Source organism: Symsagittifera roscoffensis, chromosome 3 (genome assembly GCF_963678635.1).
Source record: "Symsagittifera roscoffensis chromosome 3, txSymRosc1.1, whole genome shotgun sequence".
Classification (NCBI taxonomy): Eukaryota; Metazoa; Xenacoelomorpha; order Acoela; family Convolutidae; genus Symsagittifera; species Symsagittifera roscoffensis.
The window spans coordinates 27,063,316-27,082,194 of NC_087064.1; the positions used below are offsets into that span (position 1 = coordinate 27,063,316).

General features: G+C 32.5%; 2 protein-coding genes across 2 annotated transcripts in view; one reads left to right on the plus strand and one right to left on the minus strand.

The window, feature by feature from the left end:
• The window catches only part of LOC134841276 (prolyl 4-hydroxylase subunit alpha-1-like), a 538,710-nt gene that overhangs the window by 355,809 nt on the left and 164,022 nt on the right, over positions 1-18,879 (plus strand). The gene's annotated exons all lie outside the window — the stretch shown is intronic.
• LOC134842293 (gonadotropin-releasing hormone receptor-like) overlaps positions 1-18,879 on the minus strand; it is an 89,337-nt gene that overhangs the window by 68,002 nt on the left and 2,456 nt on the right. The window lies entirely within an intron of this gene.

The following is an 18,879-nucleotide window of genomic DNA, read 5'->3' on the forward strand; positions in this document are numbered from 1 at the left end:
TATGAGTGGTCTAAAAATTTTATTCATAAAAGCTGAAAAAGCTGCTGGTCTTATGGAAATTCCATAGAATAATCTATTGAATTCGTATTGTTGATTTCAAACGACAAATTGTGTTAATCGTCGTGATTGTTCATCTAGTGGCATTTGATTGTATGCACTATTCATATCTGCGGTTGTGAAATTTTTACCACTTATTTTTGTTAGAATTATTTGAATAGGTTCAATGGGCCAATTACGATTAGTGAATTGAGGTATCTAGCATCTAGAACGATTTTTAGTGATTCTCCTTTAGCTAAGATGATAACTGGGTTGATAAAGGTGTTACCTTTTGGTTGTTCTTCTTTGTTTACTGGTGATATAATTTCATATTGTTCTAAAATGTCAAGTAGTCTGTTTACTTCATCTTGTAAATGTATCGGTACTTTACTTGCTCTTTGCTTTTTGAAAACTGCGTCAGGTTTTAAAGGTAAATGTAGTAGTGAACTTATTTTTCCAGCGTCGAATTTTGATGTTGCATAAACTGTTGGAAATTTTAATAATAGTTTGGCTAATTTGTCGAACTCTTTTTGTGTTATTTGAGAATATTCAAAATTAAACATTGTTAGAAACTTTTGTTGTTCTTCCGTATATTGTGATATTTTAAAAGTTGGTTTAAAATATGGTGTTTTTGTAAAGTAGTCAGTGTTTCTTTATTGCTGCTTATTATGTTGTTTATTGATAATTCTCCATCAAGAATTGTGGATTGACATATATCTAGTAATAGTGATATATTATTTACTCGATATGCTACTTCATTTGTGGGTGAAGTTGTAGCATTTGTTTCGCAGTGTCCTAAGAGTCCTAAGGGTAGTGTTATCTGGTATGGTGAATTGTTATATACGTCTAATGAAATAAAATCTGTACTTGAATGTTTCATAAATTTTATGGATGAAATTGTGATTCGGAAAAATTTATGGATGGGTTTAAAGTCAAGGTCTGACATAAAGATATGTTGTTTGTTTTGGTCGTTATCGTACTGGTGGACTTGTTTGATTGAAAAATTATATACATTTCCTGATACAGGTTTCACGTATTTTTGTTCCTGATTGTAAATAGGATACAATTTGGAGAAAAATGGTGGTTGTTCGTTTAATCTTTCAAAGAATGTTAAGGATGTGTTTTTTGTTCTTGTGTATTTATCTTTTATATGAAGTTTGCTATTTAAAATGTTTTTTTTTTGTGGGAATATACTTAGTTATAATTGGTATGTAAATTGTGTTTTATGTCTATAATGTGAAATGTTTGTTTAAATGGTTTATTTAGTGTTTTATTTTGTTCCACTGTTCTAGTGGGAACAAGAAAAAGTTGAATTTTTCCATAGTTTACTAGTGTTGAGCCTTGTGCTGTTGCTAATTTACTGGCTGCCTTTATAGGTGTTAGGATTGGATGTAACGATTTGATTTCTTTCCAAGTAGGGATGTTAATAATATTTGATTCTGCTCCTGAATCAGTTAAAAAATCTATTTCAAGATCGGGTGGTTGAAATTCTTTACTTTTTGGGCTTTCTAAGAGAAATGGGATTGTCCAAATTTTTTCTCTTAGCTGTTCTTTTTGTATATTTTGGTAAATGTGATTTGCACTTGAGCGTTGTGTTTTGTTATTGACTACTGTATTTATTTCAGTTACATTTTGTTCAACTGATACATCGTTTCTGATGGGTCTAGTATAGTAGGCTTGAAGAAGTTCCGATTGATTTTCATAAATCTGTAAACTAAAGGGTTGTTCGTATACAATGGCTTCGTACTTTCTTTCGACTGTGATCATATTAACTGAGATAGTGTCTGGTATTAACTGAGATAGTTAGTGTTATCACTTTCGCTGTCTGTTGATTCACAACTAATGTGGTTTAATTGTAATTCGGTACTTTCTGTGTTGTCAATACCAGGGGGATCTGAAGTTGTTTCGTTTCTTCAGTTGCTTGTACCTGATTAATTTGTCGCTGATATTTGGGTGTGTTACTTCTATATTTGTGTTGGGAATCAGGGTAACGATTGTTGTTTCTATAAGGGGATTGAGAATAGTTTCTTCGATTGTTATAATTGGGATTACTATTTTGTGAGTTGTTTCGTGACCTATTATAGTAATTGTTATGATTTCCTTGATAATTAGATCTGTTGTAGGAAATGTTTCTCGATCTATTGTTTTGGTAACGTTGATTTCTATTGTTTGAATAACTTGTATTTCTATTATTTGAGTAGTTTCTATTTCTATTGTTTGACGAATTACATGATCTATCGTTTGAATAGTGTCTATTCTTAGAATTTGAATGGGAACTGGTATCAAAAAATTCTGTTCTGTTTGAATTTGATCGTGAATAGTTGTTTCTATACTGGTTATTTTGGCTATTTGATCGACTATATCTATTTTGTGAGAAATTTCGTGAATTTCGTTGTTCGGGTGATTGGTTTTTTGAGTAATTTGAATTATTTGGGAGTGGTTTACCAGAGCTGTTTTTACAATGTATGTTTTTGTTTGGTAAATTTTGATCCTTTTTCATGTATTGATAGAATGATTTATTTGGTTCTTTGTACTTTTGCGGTTTATTTTGATTATCCTGTTGTTTTTGTCTACATTCGGCAATGCTGTGTCCGTATCTTCGGCAATAATTACACCATTTATTGAAAAATGGTTTATCTTTGAAATTGGGATTTTTCTCATATATGTTCAAAATTTCAGTAGTTTTTTCAGTTAGGTCTACTTCTGTATTGTATGTTATTTACATGTGTAGTTTTTGGTTCGATTCTATTAACGTATTGTAGTTTGAGATTTTCTGTTTCTTCAAGTTTCATTGTGATTTCTGCTTGTCTAGTTTGTAAACTAGTTTTCTGAAATCTAAATCTGGTTCTCGAATTGATGAGGGATGTGATGCTCTCTTTTTAATAGCTATTTTTCTTAATTGGGGTGTTAGAGTCATCATTAAAATTTCGGTCATTTTCGTGTTTTTATAATCATGAGTGTTCAGTGAATATGCTTTTCTGTTTTTATGTCTATTGGTAAAACTGAAAACCATTTCTGAGCTGCGCCATCAAGTGTTGTTTGGATTAACGCTCTGCGTCTATGCATCCAATTTTGATGGAGTGGTGTATTAATTGGTTCAGGTCCGATATTTAAATTTAAATTTGCTGTGACTGCGTATAAATAGTCTTCAAGAGAATATTCAGGGTCTGTGCCTGTGAATACCATCAGTGGTTTATTTGATGTTATTGATGATCCACCCATGAGAAATGGATTCATAGTCATCTGTAGTGATTCTGCGGCATTTGGCATTTGTGAAAAAAATTGTCAGTTGATTTTTTGTTACTTGATGTTGTTGCAAAAAATATGGTAGTGGTATTCCATTTTGCATTTGGGTTGGTTGATAATAATCAGTATTTGCTGGGTTTTGTGAGAAAAATTATTATTTTGAGATGCGTGATTTGGTCTAGGTTGTCGCATATGTTGTTTTCGTGTATATGGTTCAAAAATATCTGGTTGATTTACGTGATTAGAGTGGAGTCTTTGGTTTTGAAATTTTTGTTGATGGTTTTGGTCATGAAAATCGTCATCATCTGATGATGGACAATTAGGTGTATACTAAGGTGTTTTTTTTTTTTTTGGTATGGTTGTTTACTATTTTTATTTTGTTGAAAAAATCGATAGTTTTCACTTGGGTCTGTTGGATTTCGTGGGTTATCATTGAAATTTACGGAATTTGATGTTTGTTGTTGGAAATTTTGTCGTTGTGAAAATGAACAATTATGTGGGTTTGTACGAGGAGGTTTAGATGTTTGTGATCTATTTACGTAGTTATAATTGTGTTCTGCAAAATTACTTCAGGTGAGTATTCTTTGTTTTTGTGGTGGTTTCGTCATTGGTCTAAATGTTTGGTAATCCATTGTGAATATTTTGGAGCAACCGAGGGCTTAACAGTAGATTGCAATGTTACTTGAGGTAATATTGAAGTTTTTGGTTTTGGCGTTGTAAGGTTTGGATGTTTTGGTGAAATACTTCGCTGTGTAGTTGTTACAATTGTTTCAACTAATTTTTCATTTATAAAATGTGATGGTGTTTGAATACCTTGTTGTGTAAGATTTCTAGTTCCATTTAAGTTTTCTCGTTGTACAAGAGTTGAATTCAAACTATTATTCTGTCTTCTATCGGGTAAAAATGATTTTTAATTTAAAAGTGTTGCATCTATCGTAAGTAGAAATACCTTTACATAGTCTTTGTGAATAGAAATTGTACTGATTGATTGACTTGAGACGTCTATTGGTATGTTCAGAAATAATGGATGAGACCATTCAGGGTCCCAAATATAGTCTGATTGTTCTGCAATGACAGTGTCGTCATTGGTACTTTGGGGTCTGATATTTTGGAAAGTGTGATTTGTACTTGAGCGTTGTTTTTCGTTTTTGACTACTGTGTTTATTTCAGTTACATTTTGTTCAACTGATACATCGTTTCTTATGGGTCTAGTATAGTAGCCTTGAAGAAGTTCCGATTGATTTTCATAAATGTGTGAACTAAAGGGTTGTTCGTTTACAATGGCTTCGTACTTTTTTTCGACTGTGATCATATTAACTGAGATAGTGTTATTTGTATCACTTTCGCTGTCTGTTGATTCACAATAATGTGGTTTAATTGTAATTCGGTACTTTCTGTGTTGTCAATACCAGGGGGATCTGAAGTTGTTTTGTTTCTTCAGTTGCTTGTACCTGATTAATTTGTCGCTGATGTTTCGGTGTGTTACTTCTATATTTGTGTTGGGAATCAGGGTAACGATTGTTGTTTCTATAAGGGGATTGAGAATAGTTTCTTCGATTGTTATAATTGGGATTCCTATTTTGTGAGTTGTTTCGTTACCTATTATAGTAATTGTTATGATTTCCTTGATAATTAGATCTGTTGTAGGAAATGTTTCTCGATCTATTGTTTTGGTAACGTTGATTTCTATTGTTTGAATAAATTGTATTTCTATTATTTGAGTAGTTTCTATTTCTTTTGATTGACGAATTACATGATCTATCGTTTGAATAGTGTCTATTCTTAGAATTTGAATGGGAACTGGTATCAAAACATTCTGTTCTGTTTGAATTTGATCGCGAATAGTTGTTTCTATACTGGTTATTTTGGCTATTTGATCGACTATATCTATTTTGTGAGAAATTTCGTGAATTTCGTTGTTTGGGTGATTGGTTTTTTGAGTAATTTGAATTATTTGGGAGTGGTTTACCAGAGCTGTTATTACTATGTATAATTTTATTTGGTAAATTTTGATCCTTTTTCATGTATTGATTGAATGATTTATTTAGTTCTTTGTACTTTTGCGGTTTATTTTGATTATCCTGTTGTTTTTGTCTACATTCGGCAATGCTGTGTCCGTATCTTCGGCAATAATTACACCATTTCTTGAAAGATGGTTTATCTTTGAAATTGGGATTTTTCTCATATATGTTCAAAATTTCAGTAGTTTTTTCAGTTAGGTCTACGTCTGTATTGTATGTTATTTACATGTGTAGTTTTTGGTTCGATTCTATTAACGTATTGTAGTTTGAGATTTTCTGTTTCTTCAAGTTTCATTGTGATTTCTGCTTGTTCTAGTTTGTAAACTAGTTTTCTGAAATCTAAATCTGGTTCTCGAATTGATGAGGGATGTGATGCTCTCTTTTTAATAGCTATTTTTCTTAATTGGGGTGTTAGAGTCATCATTAAAATTTCTGTCATTTTCGTGTTTTTATAATCATGAGTGTTCAGTGAATATGCTTTTCTGTTTTTATGTCTATTGGTAAAACTGAAAACCATTTCTGAGCTGCGCCATCAAGTGTTGTTTGGATTAACGCTCTGCGTCTATGCATCCAATTTTGATGGAGTGGTGTATTAATTGGTTCAGGTCCGATATTTAAATTTAAATTTGCTGTGACTGCGTTTAAATAGTCTTCTAGAGAATATTCAGGGTCTGTGCCTGTGAATACCATCAGTGGTTTATTTGATGTTATTGATGATCCACCCATGAGGTATGGATTCATAGTCATCTGTAGTGATTCTGCGGCATTTGGCATTTGTGAAAAAAATTGTCAGTTGATTTTTTGTTACTTGATGTTGTTGCAAAAAATATGGTAGTGGTATTCCATTTTGCATTTGGGTTGGTTGATAATAATCAGTATTTGCTGGGTTTTGTGAGAAAAATTTTTATTTTGAGATGCGTGATTTGGTCTAGGTTGTCGCATATGTTGTTTTCGTGTATATGGTTCCAAAATATCTGGTTGATTTACGTGATTAGAGTGGAGTTTTTGGTTTTGAAATTTTTGTTGATGGTTTTGGTCATGAAAATCGTCATCATCTGATGATGGACAATTAGGTGTATACTAAGGTGTTTTTTGTTTATTTTGGTATGGTTGTTCACTATTTTTATTCTGTTGAAAAAATCGATAGTTTTCACTTAGGTCTGTTGGATTTCGTGGGTTATCATTGAAATTTACGAAATTTGATGTTTGTTGTTGGAAATTTTGTCGTTGTGAAAATGAACGATTATGTGGGTTTGTACGAGGAGGTTTAGATGTTTGTGATCTATTTACGTAGTTATAATTGTGTTCTGCAAAATTACTTCAGGTGAGTATTCTTTGTTTTTGTGGTGGTTTCGTCATTGGTCTAAATGTTTGGTAATCCATATGTGAATATTTTGGAGCAACCGAGGGTTTAACAGTAGATTACAATGTTACTTGAGGTAATATTGAAGTTTTTGGTTTTGGCGTTAAAAGGTTTGGTTGTTTTGGTGAAATACTTTGCTGTGTAGTTGTTACAATTGTTTCAACTAATTTTTCATTTATAAAATGTGATGGTGTTTGAATACCTTGTTGTGTAAGTCTTCTAGTTCCATTTATGTTTTCTCGTTGTACAAGAGTTGAATTCAAACTATTATTTTGTCTTCTATCGGGTAAAAATGATTTTTAATTTAAAAGTGTTGCATCTATCGTAAGTAGAATTACCTTTACATAGTCTTTGTGAATAGAAATTGTACTGATTGATTGACTTGAGACGTCTATTGGTATGTTCAGAAATAATGGATGAGACCATTCAGGGTCCCAAATATAGTCTGATTGTTCTGCAATGACAGTGTCGTCATTGGTACTTTGGGGTCTGATATTTTGGAAAATGTGATTTATACTTGAGCGTTGTTTTTCAATTTTGACTACTGTTTTTATTTCAGTTACATTTTGTTGTTTTCAGTTCCTATATTTTCTAGTATAGATACATAACTATATCTTAGTGTAAAAAGATCGTTGGTGAATATTGAGTTTGCTCTTTGTGAATTTTGGTGTTGTATTTTTTTAATGTATCTGTGAATACTTTTGAAAATTCTATGTCGACATCGTCTGTTTGGATAACATGTTTGCTATGATATCTACTTTCTGTGCTGAGTTCTATGGTGTAGATTCCATATGGTTGTGTTAGGTTACATACTTTTTTTTAAATACTGATCGATAATTTGTCTTTTGATGTTTACTTCTGGGAATTCTGCTTTACATGGGCTAATTCCTTGTTCGAATACATTTGCAATTAAATTAGTACAAAATTGTTTTTGTCCTATATCTTCAGTGAGTGAATTTATAATAAAAGGGAAAACAGAGTTTTCGTCTGGACTGTCATCACTTGGACTCTGGCTCATTTTTTCGTTTTATAACCGCCAGTGCGTAATGTTCAATATGTCTGATTGGTTGATTCCAATTGTATAAACATACTGGTTTATTTTGGTATATCTTTTTTGTTCTTCTTTTTCTTTGTTTTGATAAATATGATGTGGCTTCTGAATCGGAAAAGTATAATTGGTCGTGAACTGGGTAGTTTTTATTTATTGTGTCTTTGAGTTTGCAAAGTGCATCTAAATTGCTGACTTCTGATTCAGAGACTGCGTTTCTACGCTTTGGAAATCTTTTTCGTGTAAATTGTCTTTGTTTACTTAAAATTTTTCTTTTTATTGTTTGACGTTTTGTGCGAATATATCCGATTGTTTGTTTGTGCGGTGTAATTACAAGATCGTATGCGTCGATAGGGCTTGATGATCAGGTTATAATTTTTTATGGTATAAAATGGATTTAACTTAATTATTTAATGGAGATCCAAGGAAAGCCTTGATGATCTAGCTTAAGATTGAACAAGTTCAAATGAAATAGAGGTAAAAATTCGGATACGCTTTTAAATCTGTCTGATAGAAAAATTTAGTGTTTGATGATATTAGTGGTTAAATGATTGCTGTTATGTTTAGGTGATGAAGCTGGGGATGCCAGGATGATTTATATATACTAACAATTAATAATTATGTCAACTAACTTTCATTTTTTATTTTCAATAAACATATTTTTCAGATAACTTTTTTAAATTTTACTGCAGATTTAGAGGAAACGATTTGAGGTGTTTTTATAAATCGTTTTTGTACAATAGTAAATGGGATTTAGCGCCTTTAATAATCATTGAAGATTTTTTTTCAAGGTTTCTATGTTTTCAAATGAAAATCTAAATTCCTTGCTAGTAAAATTCTAAATATGAAAGTTTGGTCCGGCTTTTGCCGTACGACCATGAATCTTAATGGTAAGTTTTTTCGTAGTCGTAAATCGTCTCTTTTCCGAGGTCTTCTTCCAATACCGGGTAGTTCTAGTATTGTGCGGAATATCGGCTCTGATCTATTGAGTCGTAGAGACATTTCAATTAAGTTATTATCGTGTAACATTTTGAAATTTTTTTGTCTAATTTCTAATCTATTTTTGGTTAGTTCTAAGCTATTAAGGTCTTATTCGAGACTTATGGTCGCACCAGATGAGTTAAGATGGATATGGTTAACTCATAGAATAATTTCGGATAGGGTACACCGTCTGCTCGTCACGCTATCTTATTTTCGGCCGGATAGATTCGTGCAACTTCTTAGTCTAATACCGATCCTAATCTTACTCTTATATCTACTAGTCTCAGGGTGTTTAACTAGTCTCTGCTAGGCTCAATAGATCTAGAGTATACTGGCTTATTGCGACTGCTGAAGTTCTCTTGGAGAGGCAACTAATTTCTAAGTTAAATTCAAATCTCTCTGGTGCTAAAATTACAAGTAATTTCAGCACTTACAAATAAGTGGTTTGTTAGTTAGATGGATCGTGATTGGTTAATATTAAATGTTTTATAGAGATAAAATATCCAATTTAAAACCAATACTAAATATAGTTTATATCTGGTTCCAGATCCATATTTCATGAAGCAAACTTCTAAAACGTTTTTTTTGTCATTTTTTGCTACCTCTCATTTTTTTAATGATCTAAATCATCAAACTTTGTATCGAACTGTAGACTCAAGTTAGTTCTCGCCAAGCTGCTGCTTCTTTTTCTAGTGTTTATCCTCTTCTTAAGTTAATTCTCATCAAACAAAACAAAAATTATATCATTACCAATGGTTAATTTTTAACCGTTAATGTCAAACAGTTCCGACTAACAACGTAACATTTCTCTAATGAGTTTACATAGTCCATGTGGATGAAGTTCTGTCACAGGGCATAAATTGTATTTATCCCTAAGAAAACTATTAACCACATATTTTATTATTTTGAAGCAATTTTTCTAAATTAACTTCTTCTTGTTTGCTTTTTCAATTTAGACAAAACAGTTATATTGGTTGTTCAGTAAGCGTTTGAGTCAAATACAGAACTTTTGCGGTTCTCTCCCAAAAATTCTTTCTCTTAACCCCTACAATACAATTTTTTATCAAAAAAATCAATATGAAATGTCAATAATTTGTTGTCAAGCTTCCTGAGGTTAATTGCATATTGGTTTCGTGGATTCAATCATTTTCTCTGATCTACGTCCAGCTTTTTCTTAACAAGTTTCACTTAAGCTCGTCTCTTTAATAAAAGCAATTTTAGCGACTGAAGTTCGTCAACAGGTGATTTATTTGCCTCTGAGAGAATTTTCGGCACTGTCGAGATCTGATATACTTTTTCTTCCATTGTATATGGAAAATTCTTGATGTTGCGGTCATCCGCAAAGACAAATGTGTTTCAATGATCCAAACGATCCGACGAATCACTGATATTAATCAAAAATAGCAGTGGCTTTATTAGAAGGACCTTTCCTCTTTATAGTCTGGAGTTTTTATAGTTTGCATTATTTTTAACCAATCAAAAGTATCAAAATCTATAACAAGATCTTGATCTTTTTGAGCTGAGTTGAGTTAATTATGAGTTAATTATTATTTTTGAGCTTAAAAATCAGCAAAAATTTAATTGCGTCTGTTGTGCTGCTTTTTTGCAAAAATGAAGTCGGTTTTTTAAAAAGAAATCAGCTTTACAAGGAAGCAAGTTACACGTTTTTTTTCTCCATAAAATAATGCTAGCAATGGGCGAAAAAAATTTGGTGAATGATTTCACGCATCAGATCATGGATCAGTATTGTGAAAAAAAGACTATTTATGCAAATTTGATTGAAACTGAAAAAAAAAAAACAGTTTTATACTCATAGATTGATAAAATGAGTTATGACTGTGGTCAGCACTGTATTCAGCAATTTCCGATTTGATTTCTTTGCACAACTTCTTAACTTTTTCACTAATTTTTGTTTCTGTTTTTTTTTTGTTTCAATTTGTTATCTCTAGGTTTTTTTAACCGATTATTTTCAAGTCAATATTTTTCAATTAAATTATTGGTCCATTGTTCTTTGCAGTTTTTTTTATTGCAATGGTATTGTTTATTTATTTTGCGGATAGTAAAGTCATTCATGTTCTCATTTTTTCCATAATTGTAGTTTTTTAATATTTTTTGTTTGGTTACAGAACTCCAAACATAGAAAATGGGAATCAATGTTTCAGCTTCATCATCGAGACTTCTCCAACCACGGTAAAGTTTTCAATTTGTTGCTCAGTATCAAGTACAACCATAGTCTGATCTGATAATAAAAAATTTTGGGCGATTGAATCAGATCCATATGATTTTAAAAATTTTCTCCAAACGTCAATTCAGTTTTCGGCCGACATTTTTTGAAAAAAAAACTTTTGAATGATACAAACAACCTTATTAAGAGTTTGAAAAATTGCCATCATTTTATTTGCACGAAATTTTAGTTTTTTTAAGGTGGAAGAACTTCGAAGTTTTTTTTGGTGTGTAGCAATTTCGAGCATTTCAAGCTAAACTGAGGTCAGCTAAGTGGAGAAAATTTTTAGTTACCAGAAACAAAAAATGCACTGATCAAACTACTAAAGGGGAGAAGCAAACTACCCACCTTCTGATTTATAGGCAAAAATTGTTTTCGAAAAGATCACTGACGGGCAACTTCGGCACAAGGAACCAAGGAAAATATATTTTTTCGACACTTTTCTGGACTATTTTTGGACAATATTTTACATTGAGACAATTTAAGCACTTTTACTTATGAGGCTCTTGTTATTGCGTGTAGTTTGAATTTTCTTCAGTTTTTCCATTTTTAGCTTTCCCATACGGGCGATATTGCTCAAAGATCAGGGTTCTTCGCGGATCGCTTTAACTATACTCCCCCTTGGTGCCAATCAAAGAGATGCCACACCTATAATGATACAGTTTAAGGGTTAGGCATTTAAGATTTTTGCGCGTAGTAACGAATCCCCCATTTGCAAAATGGGGCTAGTTAAAGAGGGCGCAGAGACAATTCAGCCACAGAGATACGTCTTAGCTACAAAACCTCTGGTGACAAAGACCAGTTGCATATTGCTATATCGGCATCATTTCCCAGAGCTTTGTTGAAAGAGATTGATATTCTGATTCTGAGTTAGAATACCACTGAAACATAAGTTTGGTTGCTAATCGTCGTTCTCCTTGTAACTTGCTGCGTGCTGCACAGTGGTTTGGTGTGATCAAATTTTAACCGGTTGGTTGGTTATCCAATTATCCGTAATCGATCATTTGAATGATGCAGTAATCAAAAAGAGCAAAAAGGGTCAAAAGCAGCAGGTAAACGCTCAGGTAAACCAATAATTACATATAAATTTGCGAGTAAAAGGACAATTTCTTATTTGTTTTTACAAAGAAAAGAATGTTGAAGATCAATGAAGAAAGACACGGATAAGACTGCAGAAAAATTTATTTAAAAAAAAAATATTTTGTTTCATTGGCCAAAAACTGTTTTTTTTTGTGAATGGTTGGACAAGTGAGCTACCCATTCCATTACATAATAATTTTTGAGTACCATAACAAGTTTTTAAAACTAAGATTACTGGCGATTGATCGGTTAACTGACAGATTTGGTACCCTGTAAAGAATTTCCATCCTTATAGTAAAACAATTCAATGCTTAAGCATATGTCAGTTTTTTACCTAAAAAGGAATCTCCCCTTTTTTGCAAAATGGGCGAACTAGATAATGAAATACCTCGAGTATTACAAAAAAGCTATGCAATTAGATATTATTGTTCGGGGAATACAGCTCATAATGCATAAATAATTGCTCAAATTTAATGTTCTTAATGCATTCCAATCAAAACAAGACTGCTCGTATCAGGGCGAGTCCCTGAATGTTCCGATTGCCTTTTAAGGTTTTTGGAGCAGTTATAACATAAATAACATTAACAAATTAAATGTAATATAAAAATGGAAAACTTTTTTTTCTAAAATTTGAAATTTTTTCTTTGAAAATCATCCCCTACACGCCATATAGACTTCAAAATAATAGATTACGCTCCTTGTAACAAATCACTTATTGCAAATAAGCTTCTTTCAACCAATTTGGAACAAATTTTAAGACGGATTAAATCTCCGCTCACATTAAACAAACAGAAATGTAAATGTTGGCATACTTTTGGTTTTTACCTTATAACTTCCAATGAAAATAGTTTGAACTATAGAAATGATTGTCCATTGTCCATAGTTGATAATGGCTGATGTTGTAATTTTGTGAAAATTCAAACATCTTGCTTTTTTGGGATATTCTTGCAATTTTTTGCATTTTTGCATCCTTTGGAAGAAACTTGCTTTTTACATGATAAATTAAATAAGTGATTGACCGATAATGTATTCTAAACATTCTAAACAATGTGATCAAAACCAGCAGATATACGCTACGGTGAAGCAAGATGTTCGTACATATTTGCAGGGAGTTGGAGAACTTCTTATTGTTCCGACTTTCAAAGAAAGAGTAGAACATTTATGCTTGGGGTGGTTTGTTTTTAGTCAGACTTTTTAGGTAAGCAATTTTAAAGGATTTTTAAAAACTATCTGGAAGATTAATTACTGGGTCTCAGATTCAAAAAGATATATCACCTCTGATCATTTTTCACAAAGTTATGATAGTTTTAATTTGGGACTATTTTGACGACTATAAAAGGAATTGAGATAGCTAACGCGTTAATTATTCAGTTCTATGAATGCGTAGGCTGCAAATCAAAACCTTCCGATATGAACTGAGACAAGAAAATTGCTTTTAATGTTATTTTTACCACCCACAAAAAACAACACTTGGTATTTTATGTAGCTTGTGGGGAGTGGGGGATAAAATAGGGAAATAAAATTGTTTCTAAAATAAAGAAACAATCTCATTTTTGAGTTTTTATTTTATAAAACTTTATAAATCAAAGAGCTTGTGATTGACAAGGAACAGCTTGTTTTTGATTTTGCCTTGATATATACGAGCAGTCTTGTTGTTGCTACTTTTGAGGAAATGCGGAGAATTCATGCGGAGTTAGTCAGACTTTTTAACCAGGCTTTTTTTGACAAAAATTGTTCAACCATTTAAAAAACGTGTTGTCTGGGGGCTCAACTTTTTTCCCGAAATTAGAAAACTTTGATCTTAATACGTAAGCAGCAATATAAATCCTTCCAAATTGAATTGATACTACTTGCTCTGATAAATACTTTATCACGAGAAAAAGTATCTCTTGGTATTTTATATAGCTTGTAGAAAGAGGGGGATGAATATAGGAAATTACTGTTTTAAATACTCAAATTTTCTCATTTTGCTTGTATTATTTTGTAGAATAGTTTAATTGAAAATTGTTAACCGACAATCAATTGCAGTCGGAATTTTCAGGGCTTTGCTTTGGTATACTATCACTCTTTTTTTTCCGACTTTTGAAGAAAGTGCTTAATATTTATGTTATGGGTGGTTATTTATTCAGTCATTTTTCGACCCTTCAATTTGAATGTTTTGACAGAATTTGTTGAATCATATGAAAAAAATATTGTTATCTGGTACGCAAACATAAACCAAAATTTCACATGTAACTTTTTTGTAAAGTTGGGTGTTTCAAAAATTCGATTTTGCCCAATTTGTGATAATTCAGGCGCGATATATTGTAATTTTATAAAACGGGTAAGTGGCGGATTATTTCGTGCCAAACTAAATTGAGGCACGTAATTTGGTCTCGTTAGTAAGATACAATACGCTAGATACAAAGCTCTGCCATTTACGTTAGCGTATTGTGGATAGATACAAGACCAAAAACAAAACAAAAACTTTCTTTTTTAAATGTCAGTTTTTACACATTTTTTATATGACCCTAAAAATCAGTCGGAACATCCAGGCGGAAAAACAGGCAGTATAGTTTATTTTCACAAAGAGTGAATTATTAAAGATCAAAAAGTAAACATTGGAAATTGCTTGAAAATGAGCAAAAAAACATGGGAAAATATCAAAAAAAAAAATTAGCATTTGTTGTGAATTTTTGGAGCAGTCACAATTTACATCAAATTATCTGCTTTGCCATCTTTTGTAATGTATACGTTAATTGGCATTTGATCGGATCCATTTCATCACAATTTTTGCACTACCATGTTTTTAAAAGAAAGAGATACTTGGCAACTGATCGGTTCGATTACCTCATTGTTTTTGCACTACGTTTAATTAAATTTTATACCTTTAATTTGCTGTTTTTAGAGTCGTTTTGTCAGTTATCTTTTTTTGCTAGAAAAGTCTTTGTTGTTAGAGTTTTGTTTATCAAAAGATCACAGGTTTGAACTAATTGAATTGTACATTTTACGACTAAGTGGACCATGCTAACTTATCTAATTAGAGAGCACTTCAAAGAGCCTGAACCTGATTTATTTCTAGTTTCTAGTAGTCAGTCAATAGAGAATTTTATGCCCAGCACCCCAGGTCGAGGTCTGCTGTTTAACTTGCTTCCAAAAACGGCTACCCGATGTAGATGGGGCGCGACCGACGTTTCGCATTCGCGCCGAAGTTTTGCGTCGCAGAAAGTAGTGGTTTGGGTCACGCCGGCCGCATAAAGGTCTGCATAGTCGTGGCTTCAACTCATTTTGGTTGCTAATACGATCAAACATTTCGCGCAAAGCTGCAGCATAAAGTTGCGCAATAAGCGTTCCATTGAAATTTTTTAGTGTTCTTGTTCAAAGATATGAACAAAAAGTTTCGGTTCAAGAAAAATCTCTTTATCAGTAAACGCCTTCAATGAAAATTATTCAATGAAAATTAGCTCAGACACGCAATTTCGTCGCGACTCGCTCATTTTGAAGTCGCGACTCCTCTGATTTTCTACTGTTGCCCCACGACGCAACTCGCTCATGTTGAAACTCGACAGTTGCGATTCACTCATTTTCGGTGGCGACGCTCGCGACCTAATTCGAAAGAATGAAAGAATGAAACTAAAAACATAGCCCAACCAAGATTGAAAAAGAGCAATGAACGCAAGTAAGCAAAAAAACACTGACTTTTTTGAAAAAAAGCTCGTTTTTCATACCATGAACTCAATTTGAGGAAATTGGATCACGAGGTAAAACGTTTTTTTTTTCCTCTGGAAATCTAAAAATTGAATTCGAAACTAGAAATCGTTCACATTTTTTCGCGCCATTTACAATTTCTTATTTGGAGAGTGCTATTTACGTCACTTTCAGCAGATGAATTTCAATTGAACTCAAAAAGTGCATATGTACCTAAGTGCATTCATAACTGCATCAATGAATGCACATCTGTAGTTATTAGACACTTTTAAGACTTTTCCTGAAAAAAAAACAAAAAAAATCAGAAAGACCTATATAGGAGTCTTCACTACGTTCATTACCCCTAATAAAGCCTAAAACCATAGGGAAGTAACTACTTTGTTCCAAGAAAGTTCAACTTGCTTTTTTTCTGGCACAAATTTGTACTTTTGACTTGCTGTAATTTTGTTGATTAAGCTATTTGAACGAACTTGAAAAAAAACTGGATGCAACTTAAATGAGTTTTCCTTAAACTTTCCTTAAATTTTTCCTTAAATTTTCCTTAAAAATAAAAGTTTTTTTTGTGTTTTATAATTAATTTTTGTCCAAAACCCTATACCGTTTCTAAATTCGGCGAAAATAATAACCGTTTAATTCTTATGTTATTTTAGCTTAGTTTTTTCACATTGAAAGGCAATTTTAAGAAGCGTTACACAAATGAAGGCTTAGAAAAATATGTATATTTATATCTTTTTCGTAAGTTGTCATGGAAGGATAATTAATCCGCAATCTATCTTGTGCGGTTGGAGCATCAGAGGCAAAGTAATCTGGTTTCGAGAAAATATCAAATTTAAACAAGGATAGCTGGTTAATGTGCAGATAGCGCAAAAATTTTCGAACATAGTCCTAAAAAAGACATTTTTTTAAGCAAATTAGTGTCGCTTTTTTCTGCGAAGTTTGATAGTAAAATCCAAACAAAAAAATTGTATTTAGGAATATTTGACAATCATTTTCAAATAAGACATTCGGAAACCCGTTTTTTTAAAGAAAATTGACTAGATGAACGAAAGTAAAATGGACAAAAATTTAAACAAATTTTTAATTTTTTATGCGCAGAATTTTTTAAGCTATTAAAATTTTTGGTTCCCTAAATGGCTGGAAAAAAAATCAAAAAATATCCTAACTCGAGGTAACCTAAACTTTTGTTTTTTCGGATTAAGCCTAAGTAAGCTATTGGAAGCCGAGTTACGAGGCCAAACGGTGCTTTTTGTGAATGGTTAGCGGATTCCGCAGCAGGCGAAAATCCGATTTGACGCGGAATCCGCAACATTGCTATTTTTTTGATCTTTTCTGCTATTTTGGATTCCACGGACAAATAGCTAAAATACTGTGTTGCTCAAAATCGTTCCAAGATCAGGCAACTTTCCGTAACAAAATGTGTGGAATCAGGAACCAGTTTGTGGAATCCATGAAAAAATAATAACAATGTGTTTACAAAACTTAAGCTGGCGCAAAATCTGCAACTGTAAGTGAAATCCGCAAATTGTAAGCGGACTCCGCAAATCGCAAGCGGATTCCGCAAACTGTAAGCGGAATCCGCAAGATGTAAGCGGAATCCGTTTAAATTTGCGGAATCCGGATATACGGAATGAACTAACTATATTCGCTTGTCGCGGAGCTTGCAACAAAATCAATGTGCCGACAAATTTTACGTTACTGCTATTTGTACGCGGAATCCACTGAAATTTTGTAAGTGGAAACCACTTACAATTTGGAACAGGTTTCAAGACTTGTCTCTAGAATCCAGGAACATACAGACTCAAAATCCTATCCAGGGCACAATTTGGCCTCGTAATGCGTCAAACTATATTTTGAGAAACGTTTGAGCTCAAAATTAGAACAAAAATCAAAAGTTTTAAACCGTTTTTTCTCGACACGGAGAAAATGTTTCCAAAGTTTTTATTGAAAAAGTCTCTTAAATTTTATGTTACTCGAACCATTCTGACGAAGTAATCTGGCTCAGAGAATATATAAAATTGAAACAAAGTTGGCTGGTTAATGTGCAAATAGCACAAATTTTCCCGACCATAGTCCTAGAAAGGACAATTATTGTTTCAAGGCGACACAACTAAATTCTGAAAAATGTTATGCAAATTTATTAAAAATGCAATTGAAAAATAGAAAACAAATTTGGGAAGTTGTTTGAATTCAAAGTTTTCAAAAGAATTCAAAGTTTGCAAATATGATCCTTAATTGAGACTCATGAACACATTTGTTTTCAGTTTCGGTACTTTTGCTTTTGGGAACTGTTGAACGCTCCATCTACACTGCTCATTTTCTACTTTGATGCTGAAAACCGAAAGCAAATTTTGTAAGCGTGGTAATTTATCCCGCACTACAGAGTCATTTCAAATTGAATGGAGGTATGTTAATTGGTCTTATTGTTCGGACCTTCGCAAAAAAAGACGGAATATTTGTGCTGGGGGTGATTTTTTTCTACAGACAAATATCGACTTTTTAACTAGCATTTTTGACTTACATTTTTTGATCATTGATCATTCAAAAGGTATTGCTGTATTGAGCTCGAATTTAAAATGATATTTCACCAGTGATCTTTTTTCGTAAATTTATGGGAGTTTAAAGCTTGCCTATTTGCCAGTTTGGGACAAATAACGCTCAATTTGAGCTATTAACGCGTAAGCGGAGATTTAATCGCTCGTAGAAATCGATTCAAGTTGGTTGAGGCTATTTGTCATGATTGCTACGGAGCAAATATGGTGCTTAATTTGGCGTGTAGGGTGATGATTTTAAAAAATCTCAGTTTTATTTTCAGTTTTGATTGAAAATTTTATCATTTTCTTAAAGCAAACACTGCTCCATAGAACTTAAAAAGCAGTCGGAACATTCAGGTCTTCGCCCTGATGCGAGCAGTCTTATTAATCTCATATACGAATGAAGTTTTATCATTTAAAATTTGTTAGTATTAGCCTAAAAGCAGTTAAAGGGCAGTCAAAACATTCAAGACTTGCCTTGATACGAGCTCTTTTGTAATTTTCGGCTAGGATGTGCAATTTGTGTTATTTCAGCGTAGCAATTTAAAATTCGCGCTTTGTTTGGTTGTCAGTTTACCGTAATAACTCTTACACTTTTCCTAAATATGAATTTTTGCTGATACATTTTTGCACGCTTCATGCAGTTTTAATAAAGTTTAGAC